Source organism: Mustela nigripes, chromosome 1 (genome assembly GCF_022355385.1).
Source record: "Mustela nigripes isolate SB6536 chromosome 1, MUSNIG.SB6536, whole genome shotgun sequence".
Classification (NCBI taxonomy): Eukaryota; Metazoa; Chordata; class Mammalia; order Carnivora; family Mustelidae; genus Mustela; species Mustela nigripes.
Genome location: NC_081557.1, coordinates 87,700,965 through 87,726,869, shown reverse-complemented (window position 1 = coordinate 87,726,869; position 25,905 = coordinate 87,700,965). Strand labels below are relative to the sequence as shown.

The 25,905-nt window shown below is 42.4% G+C and overlaps 2 long non-coding RNA genes across 4 annotated transcripts in view; one reads left to right on the top strand and one right to left on the bottom strand.

The window, feature by feature from the left end:
• The window catches only part of LOC132026781 (uncharacterized), a 193,335-nt gene that overhangs the window by 88,789 nt on the left and 78,641 nt on the right, over positions 1-25,905 (bottom strand). For both annotated transcript variants that reach the window (XR_009406995.1, XR_009406996.1), the window contains exon 2: positions 18,998-19,122. This is a non-coding gene — a long non-coding RNA (uncharacterized LOC132026781). The remainder of the gene's footprint in view (positions 1-18,997; positions 19,123-25,905) is intronic.
• On the top strand, positions 14,432-25,602 carry LOC132026790 (uncharacterized). Of its 2 annotated transcripts, none has more exons than XR_009406998.1 (3): positions 14,432-14,557; positions 16,956-17,047; positions 24,603-25,602. It is a non-coding gene; the product is annotated as an uncharacterized LOC132026790 (long non-coding RNA). The 2 variants fall into 2 exon arrangements; XR_009406999.1 differs by lacking the exon at positions 14,432-14,557 and adding an exon at positions 16,327-16,415.

Sequence of the window (25,905 nt, the reverse complement as noted above, 5' to 3'; positions counted from 1 at the left end):
CTAAAGAAACTATATTATAGCTTTCAGGAATGGGAAGAGCTTTTTCTCTCATGGGGCAAAAGGTGAGATTTTTTTTCCTATTGTCTTCAAGCTCTGTTAATATCCAGGTGTAAGTCCTTTCCACATACATCTCCAGAACTGTAAGCTGAATCCCATGATAGACAGCAAAGTGAGAGGATTCCTTGATTCTGACCAAGCCAGCAATATGCACTTGAATTTGAGTTGGATTTAGATGAGCAAGCTGATGGTAGAATAGTAGTAGAAAGAAGACTGTGGACTTAGCAGTCAAATCACATCGTGATCTTGGTGAGGATTTTGCTCTTTCGTGGGCAGCTTGGTATTTTAATTCACTTGGCAATTTGCAGATTTGCCTATTGTAGCATTTCATGTCTCCCCAATTCAATTTCCTCCTCTACACAATTAGCCCAACTTACTGTGCAGGTCTATCATAAGGATCAAATACAATGTATATTTCAGATGCTTACTATCATGCCTTGCACATAATGCTCAGTGATTGTTTCTTGTGATTGGGTCCTTATATGCTTCCGCGGCTAAACACCGGTCCTCAATAAAGTAATGCGGGGCTACAGGAGCCTTCTGCCACCACCTTTCCCTAAAAAATACACCACTAACTGGGAATATTCCCCTAATTTTGACAATTTATTTTACATTTGTTAAGGAACCACATCACCTTATACCTACTACATAATTTATTGGGCCCTTACCATGAACAATGTGCTGTAAGAAACACTTTACATGGGTAATCTCATTTCACTTCCCCTACAATCCTATGAGTTCAATGCTATGGTTATTCTTATTTTTTTCAAACATACTTGGTTCAGCAATGAAGAACCCCCACTAAGTATTTTTTAAACGTGTTTTATTATAATTGCAAAAGATTTATGCAATGCCGGGACGCCTGGGTGGCTCAGTTGGTTAAGCAGCTGCCTTCGGCTCAGGTCATGATCCCAGCGTCCTGGGATCGAGTCCCACATCGGGCTCCTTGCTCAGCAGGGAGCCTGCTTCTCCCTCTGCCTCTGCCTGCCATTCTGTCTGCCTGTGCTTGCTCTCTCCCTCTCTCTCTCTCTGATAAATAAATAAAATTAAAAAAAAAAAAGATTTATGCAATGCCTTCTGAATTGAGTTTTGTAAATTTTGTTCAAGCAAAGCAGTAAGATATAATTTCAATCCTTCAGAAAGTGTTTTATATATATATATATATATATATTTTTTTTTACCCCAGAGAGGAAACATAATTTAGATTAAAGGGTCTAATACCTCTCTCTTTTTAATCATATGTGTCCTTCCTATCTCTGATTAAGTTTAAGACCTTATCTTATATAAGTATGGCCAAAACTCCTATTAATATCTGTTTAAGAACTGCAGCCAATGTCTTCCAAGTGCCAAATGGTAACTGATAAGATGGTAGAGGTCAGCCATCTTGTTGAAATGAAGAGCAAGAGATCACTGTAGAATTCCCACGGAAATCACTCCACGCACATCCACCATCAAAAAAAAATATTATGGACATTTATGCACAATGAACTGTCAAATAAAAAATGTTCTATATGAACACCCCTAATTTTGAACAATTTTGAAGATTAATGAGACAATGAAAAATGCCTGCTTGATACTGAGACAGTTAGAAAAGAAGGGTTCCCTCATAGAACAGACATTACATTTCTATTTTCAAGTCTCGGTCAGTTCAGTTCATTTAGGAAAACTCCTAAAATGAAACATTTATTGCATACTTCTTATATTGTGTTTGGCTTTGTTTTATTTTTTGAATAAATATTTGTAGAAGCATATATTGGGGCTTTATTTTCTTTTGAATAATTTTCTTACTTCTTGGGAGAAAACTGAGGCAGTGGAAAGGGATTTTGCATAGGGTCTCAACACTCCACCTTCCTCTCCCACCAGCATTAGTGTCCCTCAACATCCCCAATCCTGTCGATGAAAGTATCTGATTTCTCTCTGAGACCAAATCTTCTGCTTGGATACTAGATTTATGGCCATTTGCCAGCCCAACAAAATTGCTCAAGGAATTCTTCCTGTATTTCCTGAAACATTAATCTGTCCCTGTCTACTGGATCATTTCCAGCAGTGCGCCATATTGTTATTTCTCCCAACTCCAAACCAACACAAACACCACCACCACAACTGAACCCTCAGCTTGACCTCACTTTCTCCACCTGTTTCTGCTCCATTTCTCTGCTTCCCTTAGCAGGAACTTCAAGAGCCAACTTTCCTCACTATTTCCCCAATTCTTCTTCTAGCATTGTCTTTTAAACCAGGCTTTAACCATTACCGCTGTACCAGATATGTTCTCATTAAGGTCACTGATAATCTCTAGTTGTGAAATTCAGTGGTAGGTTTTCAATCTTCCTCTTACTCGATGGATTATCAGCATTCGACAGACACTATTTTTCATTCTCCTCTACTTGATACACTTCCTTCTTTTGGTTTTTAGAACATTATACCCCCTACTTTTCCTCCTACTTTGATGGCCATTCTGTCTCCATCTCTCCTCGTGACTCCTTTTTTGATCTCTTAATGCTGGAGACCCCCAAGCTTCAGTCCTGGCCTTCACTATTTTATCCATACCCATTCACTGATAATCTCATTGAGCCTCACAGCTTTTAATACCAACATGCTGACAACTCCATCTGTAGCCCAGATGTACCCAGTATATTCTCACAAGCCCCACATACACATGATCAACAACCATTTTGACTTGGCACACTCACTACATCCAAAACCCAAATCCCAGTATTCCCTGAAGGCCTGTTTTTTTGCAGCCTTTTACATCTCAATTGATAGCAATTTCATCTTTCTTGTCCCTTAGGCCAAAACCTTGATTACTTTCTCTCTAACACTCCATATCCAATCTGTCACAAAGTCCTGCTGAACTCTACTTTCAGAAATATATGCAGAATTGAACTACGCATCACCTCTACTGACCAATCCATGGCTCAAGCCACATTATTTCTGCTTGGGTTACTGGCATTGTCTCATTCTCTTCGTGTCTATCCTTGCCTTGCTCAGTCTATTCTAAATACAACATTCAGACAGATCCTTCATTGAAAGTCAATACCTCGCAGTGATTCCCATTTCACTCAGATGAAAGCCAATGTCTTTTCCAGTGACCTACAAAGCCTTGCTTATATGGTCTTGACTTTGCTTCTGTTACCTCTCAGATATACTACTACTTTCCCTTCACACATTTTGCTTCAGCCCCACTGGCTTCTTTGCTATTCTGTAAGTATGTCAGGCAAGCTTCTGCCTTTTGGCCTTTGAATCGGCAATTCTCTTTGTCTGTCACACAGTTACCCAGATATATATACGTGCTTGTAGTGTTACCTGGAGGACCTTTGCTCAAGTGTACACACAGCCCTCTCCTGATAGCCCCTGAAGTCCTAAACCTCGCTGCCCTGCTTTCATTTCCTCTTTTCCATAGGGTCTACCACCAGAAATATAATGTATTGGTTTATGTATTATGTTTACTATCTGTCTGTCTCTGCTAGACTGTAGGCTCTGCAAGGGCAGAAATCTGTAGGTGATCTTGGTCATGCCTGTTCCTAGGCATCCAGAATAGTGGTTGGCATATAGTCAGTCAATGGGTGTTAAATTGCACTGAACTGAATTGAATGAAATAGGCTCTAGGAAAATAATCTGAATTGATGACATTATGCCTGTCTGAAATAAGTACATGACTTAAAATCACTTGATAGAGGATTATTGGCTAGTATCTAATTAGATCATAAAGCAAGAGGCAAGAACACTGGGATAACATGGTCCATTTGTTGGGAAAGAATATGGAACCAAAAATGACAATATGGGGGAAAATGCAGACAAATTTTCCCTCTTTTGCTTTTGAAGATTCAGGCAGTATTTTCAGATGACTCAAGAAGAAGTTTGGAAAAGACCACAACAGTGGGTTCTACAAAATCATGAAGGGGCTGAATATTCAACATGAAACAACAACAACAAGACAATTCTGGGTTTCTTTCACCAATATTTATAGTAGTTCTATATAGACACTCTGACCTATCGATGTCTGCCTGTGGTTTGTGCTACTGATGGTTATCTAGGTCCCATTTTATGAAAGTAGTCTCAGAGAAGAGCAGTGGTCCAAGGAATATTTATTTTTACCAGTCTCGACAATCTTCAGGTAGCACAGTGTTCTCAGCACATGGTCCCTGGACCTTCAGCATCAGCACCACCTGGGAGCTTGTTAGAATTGCAAACTGTGGAAACCCACCCCACCCCAGCCCTACTTATTTAGAAATTTGAGAGACACATCCTGTTATCTGTGATTTAATAAGTCCTCCAGGAGGTTAGGTGTGCCTAGATGGCTCAGTTGGTTAAGTGTCCAACTCTTGGTTTTGGCTCAGGTCATGATCTCAGGGTCATGAGACGGAGCTCTGGGTCAGGCACAACAGTCAGCAAGGAGTCTGCTTAAGATTCTTTCCCCCTCTTCTCCCTCATCCTCTGCTCCTCCCCTGCTCACTCGTGCTCTTTCTTTCACTAAAATAAATAAAATCCCTTAAAAAGAAAAAATAAGTCCTCCAAGTAATGATGATGCCTACTCAAGTTTGAGAACCACTGAGAAAACGACATGAGATAAATCATCAGAATTGTTCCTTTATAAGTTGATGATGACTCCCCCAGTAAAAGAACATTAGAATACAGATCTCTTTCATTGATAAATGCAATAAATTCCTAGGTCATCCAGCACCCAACAATGAGTCAGTGGACTTTCCTCTTGCACTAACCTTTATGAAATACTCTTTCTGGGCATTCTGCCTCGGATTAATGAGAAAGTAGTAGGCTGCTCACATATTCCAGAAACCAGATTTAATGATTTCACAATGCTCTGAGCCACTGGATTCCTGGCTCTTCCTATTAAGATTTATGAACTCAAATTATAGCAAGCCACATCTCAGCATATCTTCAAGTTGACAATTCCATTCCAACAATAAAGATGATCCAAGCAGATTGTGAATTAAGGAAAAAAAAAGATTTGGAGGGTTGTAGGGATTTATCCAAAAGTGACATACTCATTTAAAATACTGATCCCCAAGTAAGTCACCAAGAACCCTTTGGTTTGAGTATACACACAAGGGCCATCAGTTTGTAAGTTATTTACTTAAGCATTAAACTCCATCTGGTCTGTGAAGTTTAACACAAATATTGTGTAAGGCCCAATTTCCTGGAACTCTCACATTCCCATTGGTCTTTCAAAAGTAGACAGAAATCCCATTTTATAGAGTATGTAATAAGCTCAGTGACCTATCTGAGGACATACTGTTATGGACAAAGTCTAGACTGAGTTTCGGATTTCGGTTAAGAACTATGGATAAAGTGCCTGCTCTGTGCCACGACATGGATTAGGAGATGGGGATACAAAAATTTCTGACACAGGTCCTCCCTTTGAAGAGCTCAATATGAAAGGCCTTGTCTCCCTGATCATATAATACTCACCTTTGTAAGTTCTAGAAAAGTCAATGAAATACGTGGTAAAGATGGCTGATTTTAGCATATGCACACACACACACACACACACACACATAACCTGTAGAAGCAGCAAGTTTTTCATCACAAAGTGTCCCAAGGTCCTCGCACTGATCACGCAACACTCAGCTGAGGCGCCATGAGACATCTTGGTGATGAAGAGCTTAAAAGTGCCCTGTCACATCTTGTTAATACTTCATACCCAGAACAAAAGGCGGAGATGCCACATGAAAAAAATGATAAGCTTGCAGAAAGGAAGTGAAAACTGGAGATCATGGTCGGTCAGAGAAGACTAAAAGGTCTCTATGAACAAATCACATTCTGCAATTAAAAAAATCATGATGTTCAGATGTTCCAGACAAAGACCTGTTAGAGTAGATATGCACTCTTTCCATTTTCTCTTCATTTTCTGAGTATGAGGTTAAGTTTGAGGGTCTATATTGTTTAAAACCCTAGCACCTCTGCTTTGATAAATAAACACTCAGACTAAGTCGATAAACTCACGTGATTTGGAGACCGAAGCTCAGACCTCCATTTTGCCACTTTCTATGTCTACAACTAAAAGCAAGATTTGGGGATCGAGGGAAAAAGATTGTGGGGGGGGGGGGGTAGCGCTGAGCAAATAAGAGAACCTTAGACAGAGTTTCTTGAGAAAGTTAAAGCTTTTTCATAAAGAAGCTTTATAAACCTGAGGCCATATTAATCTATTCAGTTGACATTTTATTTAAGCACCTATAATGAATTTTGAGTGGCAATAGGTCCTAGGGTACCCTAGTGAATATAACAAAGTGTTTGGTGTTTTTTATTCTATTATTAGAATATCTGGGGAACACCCTCAGAAGAGTAACCTCAAATGACCTGATGTATGCAAAAACCGGACTTAAGGGAGCTTTTCAAATGAATTTGCTTGATTAGAAAAATAAAAGGACTAAGGGATAAGCTCTAATAACTTTTTTAAAAAGTTTACAATGTCACTTTAAGATGAACTTAGGTCAGCCAATATGAAAGCAAAAAAAAGAAGAGTGAGCTTCAAGTTATATAGAAGGAAAGAAAAATGGTTTGGGGGAAAGATTAGGAAGAAAGAACTTTTTACAAAACAGTAGGGCTGGTGATGGAATTCTTCTGCTATTCTGCTAAAGGTATTTGGAAAGTGAGTAGCTAATTCTCTCTCAATGGGTTTAAAGAAACAAATGCAAGTGGGGTGTAGCACAGTCATTTTCCTGAAGTTCCCCTTCTAGAATTCTGTGAATGGTAACTAGGTGGATTAAAAGACTTTTCTTCTTTATCCCTTATTTGGCTGATAAGTCTTGTTCCAGATTTGGAAACTCATAGGCATTGCTATGAAATGTATCATAGACCATGACTAACTATGAAAAGGACAAGTGTGTAAATTGCCTTACCAGTGAAAAATCCTCTGCCTGTCCTCCTTCTTTTTCTGAGACAAAAATTCAGTTTTTTCTCTCTGATTCATATCCTGAGGAAATCAGATCACAAGATGGCTATGTTCAATAAAAAATATCTCCAACCCCTACACTTTGAGAATGTAAGCTCTTTTTAATCCAGATGTTCATGATCCTTCCAAGAAAGCCTTTTCTTCAGAAGAACTTGGTGCCATTTCAGATGGCTAAGAGTCAGAACGTCATTCACATGAGAAAGTTGCACAATAATTTCCTTTATCTTCTAATAGGTCTAGAGAGTGTCTGCCAATGGCGGCCCACTGGTGTTGGGTATACTAGGCACGTTTCTAAAGTAACAGTTGACAGTAATTGAATTCTTACTAGGTATGGAGTCTCATTCTAAGTTTCACATGCATTTTTTCATTGAATCCATTTAATTCAACTACTTCAGGAGAGAAATCCTATGACAGACCCTGCTTCACAGATAGGGAAATGAGCCTTAAAGAGGTTAACTTGCTCAAAATGATGGCGCAATGCAGAGATGAGATTCAAACCCAGACCTGTAGGACACCAGAACATAAACTAGTGATTACTCGCATCATGTATTCCTTGAAAAAGATATAGTATCTCCATTATGTAAAAGAAAATGGAACCTCAGGGTGCCTGGTTGGCTCAAGTGATAAAGTATCCAACTCTTGGTTTCGGCTCAGGTCATGATCTCAGGGTTGTGAGATCGAGCCCTGTGTCAGTCTCCACACTCAGCGCAGAGTCTGCTTGAGATTCTTTCCCCCCCTCCCTTACCCTCCCCTCCCCCACTCTTCCCCTTGTTCACATGCTGTTTGTCTCTCTCTCTCTTTAAAATAAATAACTAAAATCTTTAAGGGAAAAAAACAGAAAATGGAATCTCAGAGAAGATAAGTAACTTGGTAAAGAACACACATACTTCTTTGGTCTGGGACTAGACTCAGGTCAGTTGGACTCCAACATCCACGTTCTAGATATATAGACATTAAACCCACATTCACTCCATGCAAAGTATTCTTAAACCCATTCAAATACATAAGTGTCAACTCTGTACAGAGCACTGCACGTGAGATTTTGAAGACAATATGAAAGATTTAAATATATTGTCCCTACCTCTGATCAACTTTAAATTCTAGCTGGCAGAAAAGATACACAGATGAATGGAATGAGGTCAGCTCCAAAGTCCTGTGTCATCATAGGTAAAATCACGTCCTATGAACTGAATAAATCTGAAGAGATGCAGGGGAAATCAGTGATAAGAGAAGAAAGCTAGCATAAAAACCTCTGAGAGGATGAATAAAACAAAACATGTGTTGAGGGGAGTGAATCCCACTGTCTAGTATCTTCCTGTTTTGTGGGTAGGAAAAAAAGGATGCTTTGGAGAGGTTACGGAAAGAAAACACAGTCTTAGCACTTTTTAGAAACAGTTTTTTAAAGATACGGCTCACGGGACACTTGTGTGGCTCGGTTGTTAGACTCAGGTCATGTTGGCTCAGGTCATGATCCCAGGGTCTTAGGATGGAGTTCCACATCAGGCTCCCTGCTCAGTGGGGAGCCTGCTTCTCCCTCTACCTGCTGATCCTCCTGCTCGTGCTCTCCCCCCGCCCATCAAATAAATAAAGAAAATCTTTAAAAAAATAAATAAAGATTTAAAAAATAAAGATACCACTCACAGTCACAGAGCAACGGACAGACTGAAGGAGAGGAAATGATTTTTCTGTGATTATGGCTAAAACTACTGGCTATTACTCTGTCTCTGGCGAGTAGGTTTCTATTGGGTCCCATCTAATACAAACTATAATAGTTACCAAATCACACCCAGACTCATTCTTTACAAAGGAAAGAAATAGAGCAGAGAGGAGGAAGAAGCAGCATCAACCTCAACATTTTCAATGGATTTTCCATGAGCGCTATCCAATCTAATGGAAAAGAAGAAAAACTTTTTTTTTTTTTCCTGAATTAAACTTGGAAATGGGGCTTTATTGGATAAATGGACTAGAAGACCGCTTATTGTAGCCTCCCTTCCTGGAAACCTCTAATTTAATAAAGAATGGGATATTTAAGAGAACCATTGGGATTGAAACTTCTCTAAGAACAGCATTTTCCAAACTGTACTGTGGAGGAACAAGAGGTACTCAAGAAGCTAATGAGTATTACTAAGTAAAACAATCTTATAGCTAAATAACTCTGGGAAAGCAGAGTTCAACTTTTTTTGCAGCCTTTGGTATGTTAATATGCATTTTGTATCTCCAGTGGGGATATAGTCAAAATTTCTCAACTTGTTTGACTGAAGAACTACCTTGTTATTTGGTGGAACTTGAGTTAACATCTCATAGACCTAGTGTTCCAAGGAAGGAGCCAGGTTCTCCTTCCTCAGGTAAGTTTTAGAAAGGCAGCCATCACAAGAGTGAGGTCCAGGTAGATCAAACCCTGGGTGCAGAGAGAGGACTACCAACTCGCCATGTCTTCAAACCCGTGAGTCTCCACATCCAGGTTCTGTGTGCTATTCACAGAATGAGAATGAGTGACAAATCTCCAACGCCTTATCCCATGCTTCTCAGGGTGGCCTTCACAGAAACATAGTAAAGCATTAGAGTCATCCTCTCCAGTAAGGATCAGCTCAGAGTTAGCACTGGTGGTAGACGTGGACAACAAGGCAAGCGTTTCTTTCCACACACTAGGCAAGAGCTCTGGAGAACCGAAGGAGTGCATGGCGTAAAGATTATTCACTGATTTTCCTGAACATACTGAATCAACTAAATTTTAGTTTTTCATCAATAATCATTGAGATACACCTGAAGAGTTCAGATCCCTTCATTCTGTATCTGTTGGATGGACTTAGCCGCCTTCTCCCACACCTGACCAGAGGTAAGATGGGCACACACAGGCCACATAGTGATTACATTTCTTCAGGTCCTTTGTACCAGCACAACTCTTTAAAATGCCATGATTATTTATGACCATTTAAAAGAAGGAAATCATGGCACTGAAGGAGAACTTTTACCTCATAAGGTTCTATTGCTAGAAGGAAATCGTTAGGCAAACCTGCCTACAAAAAATGCAGTTCCCTTAGCAGAGAGAACACCTGATAGTCACAACATCTAAATGACTTAATCCCCCACATGTCACATGTCCAGCTGAGTCCGACCACATACCCTGAGGCAGTGTTTCTCTACCCGATCCTCAGAATCAGCAATGAATAAGAAGCCAACATCCCCTCATTAACTTGCATTCTGCAATAGCATGAACCAAAATTTTGAGCCAGTAAGTAAAATTAACGCAACACTTAGCATGAATATCGTATCTTTCTATGTAACTATATTTATGCATCTTTTCATATCTTCCAAATACTCTTGTCAATTAAGAACTCTCTGTCTTAAAGATAATCAGATTTAAAGAATAGCAAGTTTATAAATGGGCCTTACAGTTTACTAAGTACTTTCATTTACGTGTCTTATTTTATCAGTATAATTCTGAGAGTCTTCAGAATGATAAAGTAGAGATTGAGAAAGTATCACCAGGCTAATACCTGGCAGAGTGAGATTCAAACTCAGACTCTCTAATTTCAGATTTAGTACTAACTCCCCATGAGGTGAATCAATACCCATATTTTTTTTGAAGGATTTCCTTTGTCAGTCCCTGGTGATCTCAATCTTTCCATACCCCTAGTGGACTGTACTGTAAAATTAAGACGTCATTGGAAAGTTATTTCCCAATTATTTCACGTATTTCTGTCTTACCTCTGCCATTCAAACAGAAGCCTTTGATTACATCCTACTTTCAGGCATCCCTGAGCTTTGCATAGGCTGTTCTATGGCAAAGAATACTCCCTACCCCCAACCCCCACAGGAACAGGTTCAATCTTCTTATTCAGCAGGACCCAGCACCTACCAGGCGCAGCCTCCTTCTACCTCTTAGAAACGTCCTCTGGCCTTCTCCCTCTCCCCATCCTTGTTTAGGGGGGGACTACACTGTGTGCTCGGGGCTCCCGTAGCACCAGCACAGATGCCGGTGGTGGCTTCATCCCACCCACTACCCTGCAAGTGTCTGTTTATTGTATTCATCATGTTTCCCTCTTGACCTTGATCATCTTGAGAACAGGGATCTTGGGCTACTTGTCTTTCAATCCTCAGAGCCTAGTACACAGTAGGCTGTTGATAATTAATAAATAAATAATCTGATAAATAGATCTGATAAATTGACACAAAGCCAATTAAGGCAGTTAGTGTCTTGGAGGAGCTTCCAATCTCCCGGGGAAGAGAGGTCTGTAAATAGACCAGGGCCAGCGTCATGAGGAGCTCTATTTCCCGGTACAGATGGGTTCCAGGTGCTGTGGGAGCACAGACAGGAAGGAATTGTGCTGCCCAAGCAGGCTGCCCTCGGAGACAGTGAAGCTGAGTAGAGCCTCCAAGAAGAGTAGAAGGTCACCAGCCGATGTGTACGGAACGAGAGGAGGAGGCTGGGACTGGGAGACAAATGGGGATGGCAGGCTTTAGCGGGGCTCTGTTGTGTTGGCTCTACAGCAACCCCTTCTCTGGATGAGCTGCCCCTCTCGCCGGCTAGCCCCCTGGTGCTAAGAGGACCCACCAGCCACGGAATCTTGTTTTCTTTTGCACAGGGAACTTTCCAGAAGTTGTACACATTTCTCCAGGCTCATGGAGGAAGCAGATGGGAGAGAATAAAACTGACCCAGAGACGGAAGCTGAAGACAAAGTTGGAGAAAGTGTGTCATGGTAACTAGCACCTGAGTCCCCGATTTTGGTAATTTCTGGAGGTTGGTATACTCCTGCCCTTCCAGAATGTGGTTTTGTACCTCAACTAAGTCAGGATGGGTTTCTGTCACTTGTGAACACAGAATCCTGATCAACACCAAGACCTTAAAAAGAGACTCTCCCACAACAAATACAGAGATAGGTACAGAGTAACCCCTCTATATTTTATTCCTCAGATGGAACATTCCATCATCTAGTTCCATCCCTTAATAAAGGATGGAATAAGTTGGAGACAGAGGCTTAGGAACCTCTCCAAAGCCACTCCCCTGGCCACTCAAAACAGAGTCTACACCAGAACCTGAACTCTCTTCTCAGAACAGTGTTCTGTTTACAACAGAGTACTGCCTTGCCATTTGCTGGCTAATTAGCCTTAAGGTAAGAGGTGATCTTGGGATTCAGCTGTGGTTAAAAAAAAAAAAAAAAAGAATAAATAAAAATGGACAAAGAATTCATGATGTGAATATGAGGTGATGACATTATTGTTTTTTAATTCATTCAACAAATCGCCCCTGACATACACCTGTTTCTGTGGTAGGCTGGTATTTTGAAACAAACAAGGCATGTTCCTCGACCTCAAGTAGCTCACCAAGGAGAGTGAGAAACAGTCCGGCTTACCAGAGCTCATGTGCCCTCAAGTTAGCCATCTGCGGGAATATAAGCTTATGACTTTTGCAATTGCCACTAAGGTCTTTTTGAACCAGTTATGAGCAAAACAAAAATGTCACCTCATAATTTCATAGCTGCATTTAAATTCACTTTTAATCAAAAATGGTATCATTCAGCAGGACCAATTAGATATGGCATTTGGTTTTTTGAAAATGCAAAACATCTTGCAAAGACAAGGATTTTCCTCTACTAAATATATCCAAAAGAATATGCTATAGGTTCTGAGGTCTTCTTAAAGATGTCGTGTCCGAGGCTAGGCAGCATCACTACCCAAAAGGAAACTATATTCAGGATGGGTAAACTTTTATGTATTGTTAAAATAATGAGTTCTAGAATTTATATTAAATTTCCAGACAGGCACATATGTGCCCAGAGGCAGGTGCCAGGATCACCTTAAGTCACCTTGAGTCCCTTCCAGCTCTGTGATTCTGCAGTTGCTTATACTGGATCTCTCCAAGTCTGTGATGGGCTGAAGAGCTATTCCTGTCCTAGTTCTTTTCCTTATATAGGTCAAATCCCATTCCAACGAGTACCATAACAATAACCACCTCATGGCCTGGTTACTTTAGACAACCTGATAAAATGAGAATCAAGCATGACCTCCAAGTCAGAGTTGGCTGTTACAGAATTTGACCTGAATATTATTTAAGCAAGGAGGGAGCCAGTATATTGAGTTTTTATGTTCATGGCACTGGGCCATCGCAGAACACTCAGACAGAAGGTACGGAAAAATCGTCAGAGTCCGAACCACAACACTCAGTTTCCTGATGGACGCTGAAAAGTCAGAATGTCTGGGAACTCAGTTCTCGGTATCTCTATGTGAGAACAGTATCCATCTTCTGCCTGTCAACTCCAGCCAAAGAATGTCAAGGCAACTTGTACATCTTAATTTGGGTCTATATAAAAGCGTTCTTGTCATATTGAGTACCCCCAAACCTGAGGCATCTTTCTCCATTCTTTCCCCAAGGGCTGGATTCATGCTTCCTTCTGTCTATGTTCTTTTTTTTTGGGGAACAAAGTGCTAGTTGCTACTCTCTGAAATGTTCTTCTACAAGAATGTAAACTGCCTGAGGGTAGAGATTTGCTTGTTTGGTTCTCAAGTGTATTTAATATTTGGATCTTCTTTCTAGGATAAAAACTCCACAAAACTATGAAATCTCACATTTAGAACAATGCCTGGCAAACAGGAAGTGCCTGATAATTATTTGTTGAATGAATGAATGAATGAATACATGATAAACAGTTTCAGACCTGTTGTCAAAGCCATGCTTCCACTCTCCAAGCAATTAGGGGTCCTTCTTCTGACCCTCTGGTACTGTTTGCATTTCTTTATTATAGCATTTGTTGGATACTCTACCTCTTCTTTTTTTTAAAAAAAAAATTTGTTTATTTATTTGCCAGAGAGAGAGAGATCACAAGTAGGTAGAGAGGCAGACAGAGAGAGAGAGGGAAGGAGGCTCCCTGCTGAGCAAAGAGCCTGATGTTGGGCTTAATCCCAGGACCCTAAGAACATGACCTGAGCTGAAGGTAGAGGCTTAACCCACTGAGCCACCCAGGCATCCCTCTACCTCTTTTTGATGCTGTTTTCCCAGATAAACTGGGAAAGATTTTAGGTCAGGAACCATGTTTTGCAACTCCACATTCTCTGTGCCTAAAACAGTAAGAGTTCAATCAATGTTCCTGGCTTGAACTATTGAAAGAATGAGTAAAAATATTTCTCTTATAACAATGAATACTGAAGAATTGTGATTTAACATCATACCTCAAATTTTGCCTGGAGTCCAGAGCTTTCCAAGCTGAAGAAGCTGTGAGTCACTGGGCTTAGAGGGGAGGGGTGTTTGTTTGTGGAGGGCTCGTTTCCCGACCTCAATGAATCACATGTATAATCACCCCAACTGCATCCTGTCTGGGGAAGTAACCAAAACCCCTATTTCTGGCCCCAATGGCTTTTTGGCTTTATGAGTAAATGCCATTGGCATGCCATTAAATAAGTGGCCTCAGAAAGCCCTCAGCCAGGGCTATAACCTTATTATAATCAGGTTATAGAGGAGCTGTCTCTTGAGGAGAGCAGAAGATGAAGGTGTAAACTTCTCATCCTACCTGGCCCACTGCTTTAGCTGCTCACTGGTGACCTGGCCTCCAAGACCTTTCCAAACATCTGCTACATCTTTTCTCAGATCACAGGTATGATCATGCAATTTTCCTGCAGAAAAACATGGACTGATTCTCATCATTCACATAGTAAGGACCAAACTTCTTAACCTACATTTCAAGGCCCTCTAGAATCTGACTCTGACCTATTTTGCTGACCTTATCTTCCTCCACTCCTGTGTAACAAGATGCTTGAAATACAGTGAATGGTTTTCTGATCACACACAAGTCCTATGCTTTGCTCTATGACTTTGTTCTCTCTGCTTGCTCCTAGAACGCCCACCTACTTCCATTCCCAAATGCCTAAAACCCATACATGCTCAGGTCTCAGAAAATGCAAACTTCTTCCACAAGATCTTCAGTGACTGTCTAATAAGAAGAAACAACTTCTCCTTTGAGCACGCTCAGATTTTGTTTGTACTTCCATTCTGTTACTTATTTCTAATTTGTATTATAAACACAAATGTACATGCTTGTTTCTCTAATAAATCAGTTAGTAGAGTATCTGGAGCTTAGTCAACGTGATACTCCTTCCACTCCTTGTAGCACCTACCACAGTGGGCACTCCAGATGAAGGTTGGTTGGGTGGAAAAAGTGAAATAGCTCAGTTGTTTCAATCCTCATCTTTGGGTTGGAACCTACAGAGAAGGTTTGACATAGGAGTGTCTTATTGCCATCTCTATTATTGTCTCCCTTACTTCCATTCCAAGAAAGCATTAAGGTTAACAAAACCTTTGGTCTCTGCAAACAACGTGCTTTAGGTCTATGGATCTCAAAGGCAAGGTCTTCCTTCCAGGTATCCTTGTTCCTAGTATCTAGCACCTTATGGCTCACCTTGCTAGTAGATGAAAAGAGCTCAGGGCGGGGTGGGGGGAGTATAATTTTGATAATAAACCGAGTAAAAGCAGTGTGTAATTAAGAGGGGATTTGCCATTTCAAAAAGCAAACTTAAAAGAAAAAAAAAAGATAGCATATTCCAAAAACAAAGACATCTCTGTTTCCTCTTGTTACAGAATATCCATGCCACGGTGCCAATTTTGGGGCGGATACATTCCTTCAGTATGGATAAGTGAGAGTTGAGGCAATAAAGCTTAGCTTTGTTTGACTGCAAAGCATTTTTTTTCCTCCTTTCTGTTTATTAGTATTGCTCTGATGATGAGAAGGACGCAGACGCAGAACGAGCGTAAAATCACCCAGGCCAAGGTCAGATAAGAGGGAACGGAATGTCAGGAGTATCACTTCCTCTCCTATCCTATGGCAATGACCACATCTGGGTGGCTGAAAGAGACAGGCAACCATGACTGTGGCTTGAGAGCCACCTCCACTGCTGCTCCAATGGCGGCCCTTAGGGCAGCACCCTTCCGTCTTTGGAAGCTCAAGGTCTACCTACACCAGTTAATGGCCGTATGGCCATGGGAAAGTTTGCAATGTCTTCATCAGTGACAGGAGGATAATAATACTGTTACAAAATAACAGACTTGATAAACTGTAAGGTGCTGTTCAAATATTAGTTGGTGTTGTGAAATTCAAAGATAACTTGTCTTTCATCATCCTACCACTGGGGTTGGCAAAGTTTTTCTGTAAAGGGCCAAATAATAAATATTTTAGGACCCTTTGTGGCTACTGGACTGTCTTTGGAGTAGGCAAGCAGCCACTGACAATATGGGAATGGAGAGCTGTGCTTTGTTCTGATAAAACTTTATTCGCAGAAAGAGGTAGCAGACTGGATTTGGCCCATGAGCCCTATTTGCAAATCTCTGCCCTACATCTTTGGACAGAATGAACACCAGAGGAAGACAGAGGGGCATATCTAAAACCCTTCCTGCTGTGAAGAATGATATTGTCAGTTTTTCTGAGCAATCGTCCTGAGATTTTCAGACTTCTCTTTAAGGTAGTTTTTGAAACAGAATTTCCATTTTGTCCATTCATCTTCGTCATCATAAACATCACTTTGTACCTAATCTAGAAGTATTACCAGACCCCTAGTTGACCACGTCTACCACTTGGCCACACTCTCTTCTGGGAAAGACAGCTCTGATTATTGTTAAAGAAAATATCCATCATACTTGTGGTGAAAGGTCACTACATTTTTTAACAAATTGGTCCTTTGAGCAAGATGAATTTTAATGGATTGGTTTATTAACCTAAAGGTTGAACCAGGCTGAGAGTAACTGAATGATCTGTTCATAATTAGTATTATTTATAATTATTTTACTTGTGAAAAAATATCACCTGAAATGTCAGGATGTTTTTTTTTTTTTAATTGCTTCAGATGAGATTCAAAATAATTGACTTTGCAAATGTATTTGAAAAAAACTCATTTAAAAATATCTGGAGCTGCTGAGCATCTGTCTGGAAGAGGCAGTATTGATATTCATTACTAGGAACAGAGAAGAAATTGATCCATGATTTTTTTTTTAACCACATGAAGTGTGTATTGCGGTCACTGCTGGACTCCAGAATTGCTGAAATGCTGATATGGTGCTGTGCTCATTCCTCTTCCCCATTAACTGTGCTCTCTGAGTGAGTATGCTGCATGAATGTCAGCCCATGTGTTTTCTCAAATCTACATTTGCATGTATTTTGTATTAAAAGGGGAATAAGTACCTGCTGGAAAGAAGGAACATCTATATATGTTTATAGTGGCTTTAGAAAAATACAGTCTGTGGACCTATGATGCAGCTAGGCACATGCTTTAGAGAGCATACAAACTTTTTGAAGGAGAGTAGGTGTATGACTTAAACTTAATACTCTCTATCGATATTTAATTTATTAGTCAGTTGGGGGACAAGAAAAGAAATAGGAGAATATATGAACATCAGGGACAGGCAGCTCTTAAAATAATTACAGTTGTGAAATATGGGGAGGTCACTAGTAAGGGACATGCAGCAGAACACTGACAATGCCTTATATATAATTATATAACGCTGTAGAGTTACAGACTTCTGGAGTGTTCTGGTGTAATCTCATGTGTGCCTCACAGGTATAGTTGGATGCAGTAAGAAAGGGTAGTAGCAACTTCATCTGAGATGGAAAGAGAAGGCTCAGGGGGGTCAAGGGATTCATCCACGGTCCACACTACCTTCCTCATACACCACGCTGCCTCTGGAACCCAGAGAAAGGGTGAATGTGTCCACAGGTACCAAAGCCAAGTCCAGCCTTCATGGGTTGACTGAAAGAGCCTGATCCTGAGCATAAACCCCATTTTCCCATCTGAGATATTTTAATGAGTAAGTAACAAGTAGTCCGGAAAGAACATTCCAGGCAGGGAATATGGCAATGGGATTATAAACACAGCCTCTTATTTGCTTCTTCCAAGTCAAGTCTGATCAGGTGCCTGAGACACATTGTGACATGTATGCCACCAGCACAGTGTCGAGGACACAGACAAATCCCTCGTCCAGATAGCCAAGCAGACACCATCAATCATCATCTGCATGTTTGTGAACTAGGAAATTGGAGCTGAGACTAGGGAAAGAGAATGTATGAAGGTGGCTAAAAGGGAAAGAACACAAAGTTTCCCACTTAACTGCCAAAGAGGTTGCTCTAAAAAGGGATGTGACAATTAGAGATCATATACTTAAATTTTCCCACAAATAGTACACGCATGTTCCTCCAAAGCTCAGTAGAAAAATACCCCACTGAGAAGCGTAAGGGTATATTAACTGATTAATTATTATTAATGCCATCTTTTATTTAGCTAGCAATTATAATCTATTAGGAGCATTTATTCACATTATCTTACTTATTCAATCCTCAGAAAAATCCTATAAGGCTCATCAGTAATGTATTATTATCTCCCTTTTATAGACAAAGAAAAAGGGGATTCCGACGTCTCCTTGCTTAAGCTAATCTGGCTAAGTAGCAGAGTGAGCACTTCTGACTCCTGGTCCATTACCCAGAGCGACTGCGGGAGCCTTGAGGGAAGAAGGGGACCGTCTGAGACAGTAGCTGGGAGCAGAGAGAACCTGAAAAGGCCATCAGACCAGAATTCCTTCCAGTTTAGAAAGTCCAGAGTCCGGAGTGGGTGTGGCTACATGACATACAAGGCCCAGACTTAGACAGACTTTCAGGCATATACCGACTCGCTCTGAATCTTCTTGGGCAGCTGAGCACCCACTCGCAGACTCGGCCTCTCCTGTCCTCTGAAGTTTCTGGGCGGCAGAGTTGGAGCCAACTTCAAGCTAGTTTAAGTCTCTGAGTCAGTTCACACACCCTCCCTCTCCGCTCCGGCTCCGCAGTCAGCCTTCCACATCACATCCTAGGAACATTTTTGTTCTTTTGCACTCCTTTTGGGGGCACCTCCCTCTGCTCTCCCTCAGTCTCTCTGCACTGCCTTTCCCCCCTTAATCTCTCCTGACTCTCCCTGGTCTACTCCACCCACCCTCCCACCATCAGGGGACTCTGTGCCTTTCGACACCCCCGTCCCCCAACTCCCGTGAGCCCCTCCATCGTCCTCTCCCGGGCACCTACCTGGGCTGTGCAGTCACGGGCACCTCCTTGGTTCTGCCTGTCTGAGGCCGCCTGCCTCCATCCAGGGCCTGGGAGCCAGGAAAGTCTTCAAGCTCTTTGTTACTTTTCCTTCTTTGTGGATCATGCTAGGTAATTAATAACAAACAATACAAGATGGCATCAGCTGTGGTGCTCGGCTGCAGCCTCCAGAAGTGTTATTTCAGACCCCAACATTGCAACAAAGAAATCTCACAGTTGGGTCAAGCGCGAAAATCAGAGGACAGGAGGAGAAAACTTCAGCTTCCAAAATTCCACTGCCCTCCGGGGGCTCCCCCTTGTGGGAGATGCGGGGCATGGCAAGGCAGGACACAGCTGGGCCAGAGCCTTGGAGGGAGGAGGGCCAAGAGCAGAGTGCACGCCTGGGGGTGGGGGTGGGGGGGGCAGTCAGGCTCCACCAGGAAGAAGCGCCTCTGTGTCTCTGTGTGACACAGAGCTGAAACCCTCCGTCATTCATCAGGGGAATATTCTGGGGGAGACAGAGCTCTCCGTGCCTGGAGGTCTCTGAGCCCAGGTGAGTGTGGCGTGAGTCATGGGCTTGCACATAGGCTCTGTATGGGAAGCCGTGATTGGCAACCATTTGCCTCTGCCTCATGTCCAATTCCCTCACCCGCACAAATGCATCATAAAGTCAGACATTCACAAGGGGCTGTTCTGCAGAGACAGGCGTGGTCTCCGTCCTCTGAGCAAAGTGAAGGTCCAGCCTCCAGGACTCTCCCCAGTGTAGGTGCACCACCTTTTGGAACCTGGCAATTTACCGCTCCCCACCTTGATGGAAACAATGTATGTCCAAACAGTAACTTTCTCCAGAGAGATACAGTCTCATTCATTCTCTCCTACCCTGGCAGGCAGGTAGGAAATCAAATATATTAATTACTCTTTTCTGCAAACAGAACCAGAGGCTCACATAGCCAAGTAAGGTATCCGAGGCACTAGGAAAACAGTCAGTGGAGCTAAGGGCTTAGCTTTCCTGCCTTCCCCCTGCCCAGTGTGTCTAGACTATATGCTCTGTCTCTGGAGAGAACAGGAAATGATGCTCACTGCCCTTCCCCAGTGCAGGGCTATGAGCGGCACAATTAGGAGCACTGACGGACTCCCCAGCCATGAGGACAGTGTGCTGCATATGACATAGATAGAAAGTCCCAGACAGCCTGCAGGAGAGAATTCGTCATCGTGTAAAATGTCAAAACAACCAATGGCCTATTGGGGTTGTTACTGGGCTTCTTATTTTCCCAGAACCGGGGCTGGCAGTGGGGATGGAATAAAGACACTCTGCAGAAGGACAGCAGTGCCCTGGCCAGAGCTCGCCATGTGGGTTGTGACCTGTGACATCATTCCACCAGCATGCCAGTTCTAAGACCTTGGTTGTGAGGTTAGGTTAACTCCATTTTATGGACGGAGAAACTGAGGTCACAGTGGTTAACAGACCATGAAATAAGTGGCAGAGATAGGGATCAAGCCTAAATCTGTTTAAGCCGAGAGCTCTTCTCACCATATCACATTGCCTCATCGACTCTTCTAGCTGTCCTGGCAAGGGAACTCTGGCCAGGGGGTCAACCGAAAGCATCCCATATTAGTTTCAGCAAACCAATCTCAAGCTGCTTCCCACTGATCCCTACTAAATTCCACTCGCTCCTTGATGTTGGTGGCAGCTCTATACTGAATCACGTGGGAAGACTGAGCTTGGAATAAAACCATAAAACTCCATGTATTAAAAACCTTCCTCACGGGCTCTTTTTCCATAAGCAATGCAGACACTGAAGGCATAAAGACAAAACAAACACCCGAGACAACAGGAGTTATGTGCCACCAAAAAGAGGAGGATGATAAGTTGATTCGTGATATGGTTCCTGATCACAGACTCAAGATCTGTTTCTCAGACCTATATTGGGCTCTGGGCTAAATAGGAAAAAAAGCAACCAGCCCCGGAGACACTTAAACTTCGTTATCAACTCAAGTCAAGTATAAAACAGCAATGAGGATTTGGAGAATTCAAGGAAAGCTGCAAAAACAAACAAACAAAACCCCCTTTCATGCAGATGGATCTAGAACTGAGGGCTTTGGGGGATAGGAATGGTGTGAAGGAAGGAGTAGAAGCCCGGAGATTCTGTTCAAGGAGAATGTACCACGAGGTCGGGCACGTGATGGGCACCATGTCAGGGGCCAGAGAACAAACAGGAGGATAGATGGGGTGAGAAAGCTGGCCAGAGCACCCCATTCCAACCCTGTGCTAGACAAAATGGAGTCCACTGAAAGGAGAGGAACCAGAGCATAGAAAAGACCGGAAATCACTTGATGAGGAACTGGGAACATTGAAAGTGTTCCGGCAGATGAAGGTAAAACTCCCGATCAGAAATAATGGCTGTCCTCCACTGTCCAAAGGGCTCTCAGAAAAGGGATGGGATTTTGCTCTGTTGAGCATCAGGGAATAGACTGCAGCCAGTGGGGAGAAATTTCTAAGAGAGTGCTATCTGACTCACTAGAAGGAAAACATTCTGCTAGCTCAACCCTAGACTGGAAAGATTACTTTCTGTCTGGAGAAGGCTAGAAGAGCAAGTTTTTTGGTCAAGGAGAGGGGGCCATGCACACAGACCTATGGGACTGCAACCACCCGTGGGGATCCCTCTGTTTCTATGATCAACCCGAGGCCTGAAAGGAAAAGCTGGACAAAAGAAACACGTTTGTGTGCGATCTGATCTGCATACAAAGCATTCGACTCCTACAGAGGGATCTCACAACCTAATAAGATCACCTCCATCCAGAGTAGCCTTGCTGCCTTGTCCTCTTTTCTCCCTCGAACTGCACTATTTATTTTCACTGTCTCAGCTAAGTCCAGTATTTAAGCACCTCCTAGGTGCGGCAAATGCCCTTCTGTAGAGGGGACAACACAAAGGAAAAGGTAAAACTCCTACGTTCTGTTCAGTTTAAGGAGAATCTCAGGTTTTAAAAAAGAGATTTAGAAGTCTTCTTGTTGGACGCCCCCACCCCTCCTGTTTGAATTCATTCCATATCTTCCCCAACTGAATACCACCTGATCTCAGTTTGAAAGCCACCTCCAAAGCTAATTTCATCACAGGCCATTCTAATGTGGAGCAAGCAAAAGGTACACATTCCGAATGCACCAACAAGTCAAGGAAACACGGAAAAAGAAAAATGGTACCATTAGTACAAATACAGAACCTAAGTGAATCAGGATTTTTAAAAGTCAGAATTAGAGTAAATTTTAAAAATATCATCTCTAGTTAAAATATCACCTCTAGTTCTACACATTACTGGTAAAAGCGCAGGTGAAATTGTTGTGTGTTATACTGTCTTTTGCATGTGTGTGCAAGCCTTCCAGTGCAAGGTGGGAGACGGAAGACTAGAGGCAAGATAACTAAACAAGGTAAAAACTGTGGGTGAGGAAGAAGTAGCATGAGCTCTGAGGTCCGGGCAGGCAGCCTGTGTCTGGAACAGCCTGCATGTGGGGACCCAGGACAGGGCTGTAAATTCAAGTGGAAAGCTGGTGAGGGTGGCAGATGAGAAAAACAGTGCATTCAAGAATGCACCTGTGTTTGAGTAGAGGGGACAGAGGGTATGAAATGGTTGAGGAAAGGACATGGAGGTTAGGGATGGAGGGGGAAAGAGAAACAGGAGATTGGTAAGGGAAATTTAAAGGTAAATTAAAATTAAAATTTAAATTTAAAGGAAATTTGAAGTGAAGAGAGAGCTTCCAGGGAGGTCTTAGAGCTGCTTCCAAGACCATGTTGGATCTCAAGAGATGGTGAGAGGTGGGGATAAGGCTGCATGATGAGGGGAAGGGAGACCTAGGCCCAGAAAAGATGTGAGTGCATGAGGCAGCAAGGAAGCTGGACTCATCACAGGACTTGGTTTCTCCATTTCTCTGACTAGCTCATTTTCCTTTTATTAAAAAATATTTATTTTATTTATTTATTTGAGAGAGCAAGCAAGCAGGGGGAAGGGCAGAGGGAGCGGGAGAATGAGAGTAGAGCCCGACTGGGGGCTTGATCCCATGACCCCGAGAACAGGACCTGAGCTGAAATCAAGAATCAGATGCTTAACCAACTAAGCCACCCAGCTGACCCTGACTAGCTCATTTTTCAGAGGAGAGGAGTCAAGAGTACCTTTTTGGCTGTGGAAGACTGTTCATTCATCAGAAAAATCTGAATCCGTCCAGTGTTGACTAAACACCTCCCATATGCTCAGCTACGTCACAGAAATAGAAATAAAACACTACTAAGAAATCACGTTGTCAAATATCCCATAGTAATCTGTATTACTGTTAGTCAATTAACAGTCATTTGCCTAGTAACTACTATGGGTCAACGGCCATGGTAAGCACTAGGAATGCAGTTGGGACGACAGGGGCCCACTCTCATGGAGGTCACAAATAAAGAGGAATGAGGAGAGGGCAGCCAAGCATGAAAGAAACTGGAGAGAATTCCAGGGCGCTGTGGAGAAAAATAGCAGACATACCAAACTGGGTTTCTAGTTTTTACAGAAAAGAGACATGAAAAGCCAGAGAGAATCAGGAGTAAGCAGTACCCCCATTAACTTCCCAGGCTCCAGAGGATGGTGGTGGATGCTGAGTCCAGCAAGGGACCATGGAGGCAACCCATGGGGAGCCAGACTGGGCAAGAAGACTAGCTCTACCTCTTGAGGGAAACAAGCGAGACTCGTGATGGAAGAAGAATGCCTCCTACTCAAGATCTTCCCCACTCGACCCCTCTCGCCCTGCCTGGTCTGACCAGTTCTGTTGGTGTGGCCACCACCCATGGCTAAGTCAAAGAAATGGTCCCTAAGGAGCCTCTCTGATTTCCTGAATTTTCTGTCTGTCTTGCTTTTCTCATGGGTTCACAGATGAGCCTTCTCTCACCCACCCTAAACGCCTGTTTCAGGGAAGCATTTGCATTTTCCTTGGCACACATGCAGTTTGCTGAGTTCTTTTAGGCCAGGCCAATTACAACAAGGCCTAAAATTGCTGAGCTGAGTGGTTTCTTCAGGGATCTGCTTACATTCCCTCCCTGGAAAGATCAGGGGGCCCACTTTGGGCAGTCTCTGCACACAAAAAGGGCACGTTCCACTTTTAAGGTGGAGTAAGCATGGGATGCTTTTACCAAAGAGGGGAGGAGGCACGAACAATTTTCACTTTGGATTTACATTGCTTGATTGGGTTTCATGCTATCCAAGATGGACAAGATGGCTCAGAGTCAGCTCCCTTGAAGACTGTTTTGAGAAAGGGCTAGGGAAGCTTTTAGTGCAAGCCTCATGGGATCTAGAGTTGGCAAAAGAATTTATATGTGTCAATACCCTCTCATAACATTACAATTACATTTTTGTAAGTTCTGGTTTGGGAAGGAAGACGGAGTCAGTATCGAAATGACAGGCCATATGTAATCATGGAGGGATGTGTTTAGGCAGAAGTAATCCAGTTCCACAAGGGGATTGCTCCAAAGTAGCTTTTTTTTTTTTTTCTGATTTGCAAATTTTTATAGGATGGCTTTTCAATAAGTTTAGGTCCTGGTTTATTTTGTATTATGCTAATATCAGAACGCATCACATTCCCTAGGTATCTCTAGCTCAAAGGAGGACATGGAGGAATCTCTTAATGGAAGCATGTCAAGCAGTGCCACAGCCCATTTGGAATTTAAAATTATCCATGAATAATTCACAAAGCATGTAATCCATGTGCAGATCATTGAGAACTGACTGCTTCTGAAAGGTGCCTGCAAGATCAGCCAAGCAGCCTTCCAACAACAGGAACAACAACGGAATGATTACAGAAGTGCATCCTCAATTCTTGGCATCAATTCATGGTTAATGAAGGCAAGAGCACTGTAGGTTCACGCTCTGGGTCCTAAGGTATTCTCAGACTGGAGAAACAGAGTCTCTTGGAAAGGAAAATCTGAACTGTTCCTACAGGCCAAGATGACTTGCACATGTCCAGAGATACCTAGAGTAGGCATCCAGTACTGAACCTTCTTACCCAAACAAAAGGGTTCTGAGATCAAACCCGCCATTTTTAATTTAGAAGACAAAGAATCAGGGCAAAGCTCACTCTCAGATGGGTAAATACGTTGGAGGACCCTGAGCTGACTTCAGCGCCCTTATTCAAGAGCCTGGCATTATGAGCAAGAGGGTTAATGCTGGCTCCCCTCATAGGAGTGGGCTTCCCTGGGAGCCCAGCTCTGTTTCATCCAGAAGCTCCAGGCCCCCTGGGGACTGGCAATGGGAAGTAACCACAATCCTGTGCTTTGGAGGAACTTTCACAGACTGAACTTCGCCTGACTTAACTATAGGGATGCTTAGTTTTCCTGTGTCAGTTATTGAAGTATAGATCTGAGCTTTTTCAACCAAGGAAAGAAAGACCATCTTGGGCTAAAGGCAGCTTTCAAGATGGAAAACCAAACGGGGTATGAGAAGTATTCAGATCTCTTGTCTTTAATTAAGAAGACAGCTAAACAATGAATCTTGGAATACTGAAAAAATAAAATTAAATTAAAAAAAAGAAAAAGAAAAAGATAGCTAGACCCTCACAAGCTGTTCGTTTTCAGGAGATTTCATAGGTCCCTGGCCAGAAATCAATCTGGATCATAGAAAGAGCAACCTCCCCTCCCCTTTAAAGGATTTTCTTTTAAAGAAAGAGCTTTAGTCATCTGGGTTTTGTCTATCCAAAGAATATTCTTTCTTATCCTGAAGTTAGCATAAAAGAATGTGCCGCCAGGTTATCTGAGAGGCCCTGGGGACATGCCCACTGTTCCCATGCTACAATCTCTAACTGTGGAGCCCAGTAAGATGCCACGTTCACTCCACCTCCCAAGGCCTTCTGTCTTCAGGTGGCAGAACAGAAGTGAACACAGAACTTAATTGCA